Below are 9541 nucleotides of genomic sequence, written 5' to 3'. Positions count from 1 at the left end.
TTGTATTCATTTTTCTGGATTGGGTTTTGTGCGTATATAAATACATTGATAGTTATTGAGGTCGGGAATGTTATAGAACACAAAAGCTTCCGTAAAGAGAGGAAAATGGCTGATGCCAAGAGTACCACAACGATGCTACATCACGTAATGAACATGAATGCGAGCATGAGCCCGTTTGGGGAATGGTAGGTGGTGTGTTGTCCCAGCCAGCGCAAATCTTTATTGAAGGTGTGAATAATTATTTAAGCGCAAAAAACATAACGGATGATATAGAGGCATTTAGAGAGGCGAAAGCTTTGCTAGATTTAAAAAAGGTGACCTCTCTCATCGTTGCAGAAGTTTCCAATTTGCAAAATGTCGTACCTGGACTGATTTGCAAGCGTTTTTGAAAGCAGCTTATGGCTCAGAGGAATACAGAGATATGATGAGGGACCTCAGGGGTCTTTATAAAATACAGAAGGGCACAAATAGCCTCGTAGAACATAGTTCAAAACTTTTTGACTCAGTGGCAAATTGGGTAGGAAAATTGAAAACATCTAAATGGGTTACAGGAGGTAGTGTCTCACTTGATGCAATAGTGAATAGCTTTGATGAAAACATTGAACCTACCTCAGACAAAGAATTACTTTATACCCAAATTGATAAACATATGTCTAAATGTCCCACTGTAGATAGTACAATTTTTCATGGGACAGGCCCGGGAAATAGGGTTCAAAGAGACATAGAATTTTCTTCTCCCTGTCTGTGTGCAAAAGTTGAATATAACAAAAGATCGATCGATCAAAGGCAACAACAGTTGCGCTGTTTCAACTGCAATAAACCAGGGCATCCAAAGAAATAGTGTAGAGCTAAATATTGTGGAATGTGTAAGAGTACCGATAGCTATTGGCAATCTTGTCCGTCTAGGATACAGAGAGATGCGAGGCCTACACCACAAAGTTCTGGGAGTTATAATGCGAGGACTTCCCAAGCAGGTCAAACCAGAGGGCAAAGGGATCGGCGAAATTTTTGGAAGGCCGATCAACAAAAAGGGTACAGGCCATTAGTACGTGCCATTGTGGTCTCGTGGGGGACGCCCCAGAGCCCAGGCCTATAGTTTATGGATATCCCGATCTTTATAGACACAGGTGCGTCTATAAATTTAATGGAATATAACTTGTATCAATCCATGTTTTCCAATTACCCTTTGCAACCCTCAACGGAGATTGTGTGTGATGTGCAAGCCCATAGATTAAATTCCCTGGGCTGTGTTCAAATACAGTTTACTCTCGGTGACAGTGTGTTAACAGAACCATTTTTGGTAATTAAAGGAATTGCATTGGGCAACAGACTTTTGCTGGGTCATTCCTGCGTGTAGGAGACACAAGATTTCGATCCATGCGGGTGTTAATGGGATAACAGTCAGAATACCTGGTGTTTCTCTTCCTTATGAGGACGTGATGAGAACGGAGGACATGGAGATTATTGAAAAAGGAGATGTGCTTGGTGATACTAATGGCGGTGATACGGGAGTTACGGAGAGTGGTAATACTAAAACCCACACTGGTGATATGGGAAATGATTGTGGGGATTCTATCGGAGTTCACGGTGATAACAATAATGGTGATGATATTTTGGATGGGGAAGTTGATACTAATACTGATGTTATTTCTGATACTAGCAATGCTGGGGATGATACTAAGGGTGGTAATATGTATGGGTTGGTGGAAAGGGGAGATACTAACCACAAATATAGAGGTGTTTTATTGGAGGATAGTGTGTTATTACCGGGTTCAAAGACTATAGTAAAAGTCAAATTGAGGGAAGTGAGAAAACCTATGGATATGTGTATTATTGAAAATAGAGAGAGGCTTAGAGGGGTTATTAGCATGGCATAGGTGTACAGTGTATCCAAGGATGTGACCACATGGTTAGAATTACTAAACTGTAATGATACAGTTAGGAGATACCAGAAGAATACATATATATTGGATTTCCAAGATTGGAGTCGTAATACGTGTTCGGTGGCTATCGTAGAGGGGAAACCTGAGTTTTCAGAGGCACAAATGCAATCAAGGAAACGAATATTTAGAGAACATTTAGCTAATGTGGATTATAGTGAACATGTTGAAGTGATAAGCGAGCTCTTCGCAGAATTTAAGGGTACTCTAGCCTTACAAGGTGATAAATTGGGGTTGACTAATGTGTAAAAGCATAAGGTAAATTTGGAGAGTGGCACAAAACCTTTTTATATTCCTGCATATCGCATACCTTTCAAAATCAGAGAACAGGTAGAGAAAGAGGTCAATAGATGGGAGGAAGAAGGAATCATTAGACCTAGTGTGTCTCCTTACAACTTTCCCTTGTTAGTGGTGCCTAAGAAGGACGGTTCTGTCCGTGTATGCGTCGATTTTTTTGGTGCAAGGTTTTTTGCAGGTCCCTCTTAGTGAAAGTAGCAAGGAATATACAGCTTTTTCAGTGCCCAAGGGACACTATGAATTTATGTGAATGCCTTTCGATTTATCGGGCAATCCGATGACTTTTACCAGGTAGGTGAACACAGTTTTGCACAGGTTATTGGGCAAAAATGTTTTTGTGTATATGGATGACATATTGGTCGCAACAGACATGATCACGCAACACCTGGAAGTGCTTACAGAAGTACTTAGGAGGCTTAGATTACCGGGGTTGAAAATTAAGCTAGCCAAGTATTCGTTCTTGAAAATGCAAATCACATATCTAGGCCATGTCATATCTAAGGAAGGGGTTAGAGTAAATGACGATAAAGTCAAAGCAATAGCGAATTTTTGCACACCCAGATCAAAGAAAGAGATTAGGTCATTCCTGGGTATCGCCAGTTTCTTCAGGAGGTTTATGAAAGGGTTCTCCAATATAGCAGCTCCCCTAACTGATGTACTGCGGTAAGAAGTTCAATGTCAATGAAAGGAATCCCAGGCGGAGAGTTTTCATAAGCTCAAGGACGCGCTAATGAATCCCCCTGTTTTGAAGTTTCCAGATTTTAGCAAACCTTTTACATTAGTGACTGATGCTAGCCAGGAAGGTATAGGTGCTTGGCTTATGCAAAAGCTTGATGGGAAATTCCATCCCATAGCCCTTTATAGCATGAAGTTCAGGACAAAGGGCAGCAACGAGAGATCAATGGCTACTGTAGATAAAGAAGCTTTTGCGATAGTGTCGAGCTTGGTTCATTTTAAAATGCTACTGATGGGGAATAAAGTAGAAATTCTAACAGACCACAAGCCATTATTAGATCTTTTTAATAAACCCAATTTGTCACCTAAAAGAGCTCGATGGTTTTTAACTATCAGAGATTTTGATGCAAGGCTCAAATATGTAGAGGGCAAATTTAACGTAGTTGCAGATGCTCTTTGTAGAAGTTTTCATAATACGGAAGGATCCCAATTTGCGCAAGTCACTAGTGAGGCTATACAATGGGATATATCTCTTATAGAGCAAAGGCAAGATGAAGACGAGATTCCAGCAGAAGCGAAAGTGTTTCTTATAGGGGAATTAGTCAGGAAACGTTATAAGTTGCCTTTTTCGGGTTTGGAGTTAGAAGGTAATTTATTTGTTAGGAAAATTAAAAAAAAATATAAATTGAGAACCAGTGAAAGTAAAGGAGATACGACACAGATCATAATTCCCAGTCCTAATTCCAGTGGTTTTGGATATAGTTCATTAAAGGTTCGGTAGTCTACACTTGGGACACTTGGGAGTAGAAAAAATGTATGATGAGGTTCGTGCTAAATACACTTGGAAAAACATGGGGAAATGTGGAAAATTTTGTGAGAAACTGTACAGTGTGCATGGCAAGTAAGCCTGCAAGGATAACTTCATGCAAATTAGGATAGTATCCTATACCGAGTAGACCTTTTCAGAGAATACATATGGATATCCTGGGAAATTTTTGTGAGTCTAGATATGTGAACAAGTACTTGTTAGTGATAATAGGTGAACTTACTAAGATAATAGAAATTTTCCCACTCAAGCATAAAATGGCTGAAGAAGTAGCCATAGCATTTTTCAATGGTATTATTTGCGGATATAGCTCACCTGAACTTCTATTGACCGACAATGGTAGAGAATTTGTGAACAAAACCTTGGAATGTTTAGCGGAAGTCATGGGGATACAGAAAGTAACAATTATTCCATACAGACCAGAGGCTAATGGGTTGTGTGAACGAGCAAACAGGAAAGTGCTCGAGGCTCTCAGGAAAACTGTAGGTGGTAATGATAAGAATTGGGACAGATTTGTTGATGTTGTTAGACATAGTATTAGCACTATGGTTAGTGATTCCATTAAAATGTCTCCATTCGAAGCTTTGTTTGGTTGTCCAGCTCGAGGCACATTTGATTTGCTAACTATACCTCATCATGGAGAGGATTTGATCAAGGCGTTGGTATCCACAGCGAGAGAGAGACATGCTTGTCTCAGCCGTAATCTCAAATCCACAACCAGAGAGATTATACAGAAAAGTATTAGTAAAACATCTGATCCCAAGATCAATTTCAGAGACAAGGTATTTTTAAAACTTAATGTTAAAAATGAACTGAACTACAAATTAGGCCCGAAGTTTGAAGGTCCTTTTAAAGTCATTGAGGAAAAAATTGGAAACAGATTTGTAGTCTTAGAGGAAAAAACAGGTCGGTCAAGGTTAATATATATCTCGAAATTCGAAATTGAAAAGAATTGGTTGTGGTGATTAATATATTGTCACGCAATTGCATTTTTTTCTTTTTTTCTTGCTGTCTGGTTTTTGCAATTTGGTGGCGAAATGTTTTAACTGTTTTTTTTTTCTCTTTCATTTCCTTCTACTGTTTTTTTTTTATTTTGCGCAAATCTGCTGCGTTTTGGCCTAAGATTCCGGGGTAAATATTTTATGTGGGAAGTTGTTTGGAAATATGGCGAATTTTTGTTTTAGCTGAGAAACGTGATGATAAATATGTGATAATTCCTGTGTATGATATTTGGGGCTGAATTTCTTTTGGTGTTGTAATTATTGGGGCGAGTGACACTACTGCATTGTGGTTATATATAATTGGTGTAATGTCATGGAGAGTTATGATTTAAGGACAATTTTTTTTGGAGGCGCCTTGGTGATATCTTGGTGATAAGTTTGTGGAATGTGGCTGTATGGTGTTAGTATGAAATATTTGAGGAATAATGGTTTTTGGCATTGCAAGTCTGACTAGAAAATTTAAAGTGCGGTTCAAAGCACCTGAGGTGTTCACAGGTGGATTTTTGCTGATAATGCTGTGATGAGTCCAGTTGCGGATTTTTTCCTTTGAAGTTGATTACTCGGAGATTTGCACTATTTGTAGATGTTGACTATGGCATTCCATGGAGATGTACTATGTAAGGGAAGTTGTTTTCCGGTCTGGTCGATGTGATTGTTGCACTAGCGAATTCCGTAATGGTACATTTTGCCTTTTTGAGGAAAATGTTGAATTAAATATGCTTTTTCTTCTCTTATGTGCGCTGTGTAATGGGGGAAAGTTCACTTATTATTGTTGTTATTATTTTGTTTCTTTTTTTTCTTTTCCTACGAGAGATGTCGTAATTGGTGTTAAGCTTTAAATAGAATTTCTATTTTAGATAGGAAATATAATTTGTCGGGTATGTGAGTTAGTAGAAGGGGTGTTCGGCATTATATTTCATGGAGGTTAATTATATAAACAATAAAAGGGTTTTTGCTATTAAGACGTTATGGGTTCTCTTTTGATAGTGTGTTTGTCAGATATGGGATTATTTGTGAGGATTTAATGGGTAAAGATTATATTTTGTTTAGTGGGGAATTTTTAATATTTGACTAGGAGATTGAGTATATTAATTAATGACGGATTTGTGGGGTAAAGCAAGACTTTAGTTATTCTATGATCATGTAGACTTTTTAAATACTGACACACGATGACTTTAGAGAATTCCCAACTTCACATGATGATGGCGATGGAAACGACTTCGTTCTACAGTACCAGAGGTCAAGTCGAGTCTACACATGAATGGCGATTCTATGGACTGCCTTTGCAACGGATGAGATGTCATCGGTATATCATCTCAGGATATGTTCTGGGATAAATCAGGAGTCTACAATCTTCTATGAGGCAGGTGCGAGTAGCACTTGCATGGAAGTCATGGGATATTTCCTTGACAATGGGGTGTTGACCACAATTCCTTTAATAGAAAACGTTGAATCTACAGTTTCGCGACAAGGGGGGTGTTGGATACACTCACGAAGGTCGCAGACGCTGAATAATGGCGCGTGCTGAGTTGTTTCGAGCTGGTTTACGTACTCGACCAGCATCTACAACTATTCGTCGAGTTCTGCTTATCTTAGTGACGAGGATGAGCTTTTCATCAATGAACGTTACACAATTCCAATAATAGTGGTCATGCTAGCCGTCATACTGATCATAATTTGTGCGCTAGGAGTTCTTAAACTTCTGTGCATTCGGCGAGGCATGAAGGCTCCAGCAATGGAGGTGGCCCTAAATCATGTGGCAAATTGATACATTGTGCATTGGTTGCTGATGTGGTGTGTGACAGGAGTGCACAAAGGACATAAGTGGCCGAGCCATCTTACAGGTATGAATTGATGTGTTAGTGAATTACATGATGTATCAGCTGCTCTTGCTTGGAGACAGAGAGTGCCGTAGAGACAGCCTTCTTGAATGAAGGAATCAGATGTGTGTGTATTTTAGGCTGGTGGCTGTCCGTACTGTTACCACGGGCAGTTTTGAGGCGTGGTGGGTATGTACATTCGTTTGTACATATGTCATAGGTACAACCGTTCAAGGCACTTGGGGGAAAGACACATTCCTTTGTGATAAGAAGAAAGATGGTCGAGGGGACGCCAAGTGTCAGGAGAAAAACCCATCTCAAGGTATGGCACATATTTAAATGACTTAGAAACAGTTGCCTTTGAAAAGAGAGAAGTGTGAAGTGTATCCCTTTATTTAATATTGTGTAAGAAATATAATGAAAATATCTTTGTTACAGATGGGCTCTATATCATGGTACTAGAAACAAGATTCTCTAAACTTGAATATTACAATGTAATAATTGACATTTTGAGTCTAGGAGTGATTACTTAGACTAAACCAGGAGAGTGGAATGATAACTTATGGTTTTCTTTGTGGGGCAGACTTGGGTTTTTATCACTATGACTTATTAATCATTTCGTTCTATTTTATGTTCATCTGCTTTGGGAAATAAATAGTGTATGTTTGTATTTATGTGAGCTTATTAGCATAGTGACATGCTTGCAGATAAAAGATGCCTGCTGCCAACAGGTAAGGGTTGTCAATTTGTGTGTTTTGTCAAAAGGAGGGGGGTTATATATATATATATTATATAATATATATATATATATATATATTTTATTATACATATATATTAAATAACAAATATTTGTATATATGCATACACACACACACACACACATACACACACATATATATATATATATATATATATATATATATATATATATATGAGTGTTGTGTGTGTGTGTGTGTGTATATACGTGAGTTTATTTACATATACATCATATACATACATTATATATATACTTAAATTACATTACACACCACACACACACACACACACCACACATATATATATATATATATTATATATATATATATTATATATATATATAAATTCAGCCAATTGCTACCGAGTTCATCTATACTTTCAGTACCCAATTCATCTAAGTTAGTGTTCTAGCTTTCCTGCAGATGAGGCGTGGCGAATCTGGAGATAAGAATAATACTATAAGCGAATACGAATGATACTATTAACAATACTATTATAATTATCACCGAACATTATAAAGCGTCATTTCTCTGAAATTCTCGGTCTCCTTCAACAAAGGGCGAACCTGGGAAGGAGGCATCATTCATCACAATCCAGGTGAGGAAAAAACATTGGGCTGAGAAACTTTTTTTTCTCATTAGGGATGACTAAAAGTCATATCGGCCAATAAGACGATCCATATATCATCAAGGATGAAAGATCTTTAAATAAAATGTCAGACTGCTGGGGACGGTATAACCTTGCCTTAAAAACGTTAGCACTCTCTCTCCCATACACACACACACACCACACACATATATATATATATATATATATATATATATATATATATATATATATATATACATATATATATATATATATATATATATATATATATATATATATATATTACAAGGCGGAGAGATAAAGGCATGTCTCAGCGTACATAATTTATTGCCGACGTTTCACATCGCTTCGATGCATTTTCAAAGCTGGGGAATTGATAAAAATACAAACAGATAAGACTTGTTACTACTAAAACACGGTAAAATATTTAAAATTGGACACTAAAGCACTAAAACATTTAAAATGTAAAAATTACTGTACAACAACACTAGGTTGGAGAGACAACCTACCAGAGTAAAGGATAGAAAGTGACTGAAGGACAGAGCTGGGAAAAAACAAACAAAAAAACACACCCACCCACAACACATCACAAATCTATACAAAAGACGAGAGACAGAACTGAAGTAAACACAGAACTGAAGTAAACACAAAAGAAGTTAGGCTATGAACAACTGAACTGACGAGGACTGGGCATTTAAATTCGGTACATTGGTTTCGATTGAAATGGATTCTTTATTGGCTGATCCAATAATTTTAAAATCACCAATGTCCAAGCGGGAGCAACAGGTAATAGAGTGATTACGGACGCTAGATAGCTCTGTATTGGATAGTTTGCATCCTGTTCGGAAACTGACTCCTTTGTGGGCGCAGAAACGGACTCCGCCTAGTGATATCTGTAGGGCTTGAGCCCCCTTACTAGTCTTCTATATATATATAAATATATATATAACATATATATATATATATATATATATATATATATATATATATACTATATATAATGTCCAAGGGTGACAGTGATTCATCTACGGGTCAAAGTATTTGTACTACCCTGTGGGATGATAAAATGTCCCTAAGTGCATTTGAACCCCAAGGAGCTAGTACTTCAAAACGGCGTTAACAAGATACCACTGGGAAGGCGAATTAAGTGTTCATGTTGTATTTTCCTTCAACATATATTAGCTATTCTTACTCATCCTTTACTGCTTTCTGTATATATATATATAATAATATATATATATATATATATATATATATATATATATATATATATATATATATATATATATAGTTATATATATAAAAGCACTGCACCAAAGGTAGTTTAAGTTTTAGATTTAAAACCAATTACTATGCAAAAAAAAAAAAAAAAAAAAAAAAGCTAACAACTGTAATCACAACGTACTATTCATTACAACCAATCATAATATCATTTATCCCTTATTCAATGTGGAAGGGGGTGGTTGGTGATGATGACGGTAAATTTTGATGCAAATAACGACCATTAAGAGCTTTAACTCCTACAATTTTACAGCTGTTTACAAATACGTAAATTATCAGCGAGAGACATTAAGGGCGAAATCAACAAGGCAATTTCAGCAATCGGGGAAGGCCCTT

At 37.1% G+C, this 9541-nt stretch overlaps 1 protein-coding gene across 1 annotated transcript in view; it reads right to left on the bottom strand.

The window, feature by feature from the left end:
* Nucleotides 1-9541, bottom strand: part of LOC135215394 (neural-cadherin-like) — a 1007823-nt gene that overhangs the window by 776870 nt on the left and 221412 nt on the right. The window lies entirely within an intron of this gene.

Source organism: Macrobrachium nipponense, chromosome 5, assembly GCF_015104395.2.
Source record: "Macrobrachium nipponense isolate FS-2020 chromosome 5, ASM1510439v2, whole genome shotgun sequence".
Lineage (NCBI taxonomy): Eukaryota > Metazoa > Arthropoda > Malacostraca > Decapoda > Palaemonidae > Macrobrachium > Macrobrachium nipponense.
The sequence above is the reverse complement of the archived record's forward strand: the minus strand, read 5'-3'. Positions and strand labels throughout refer to the sequence as shown.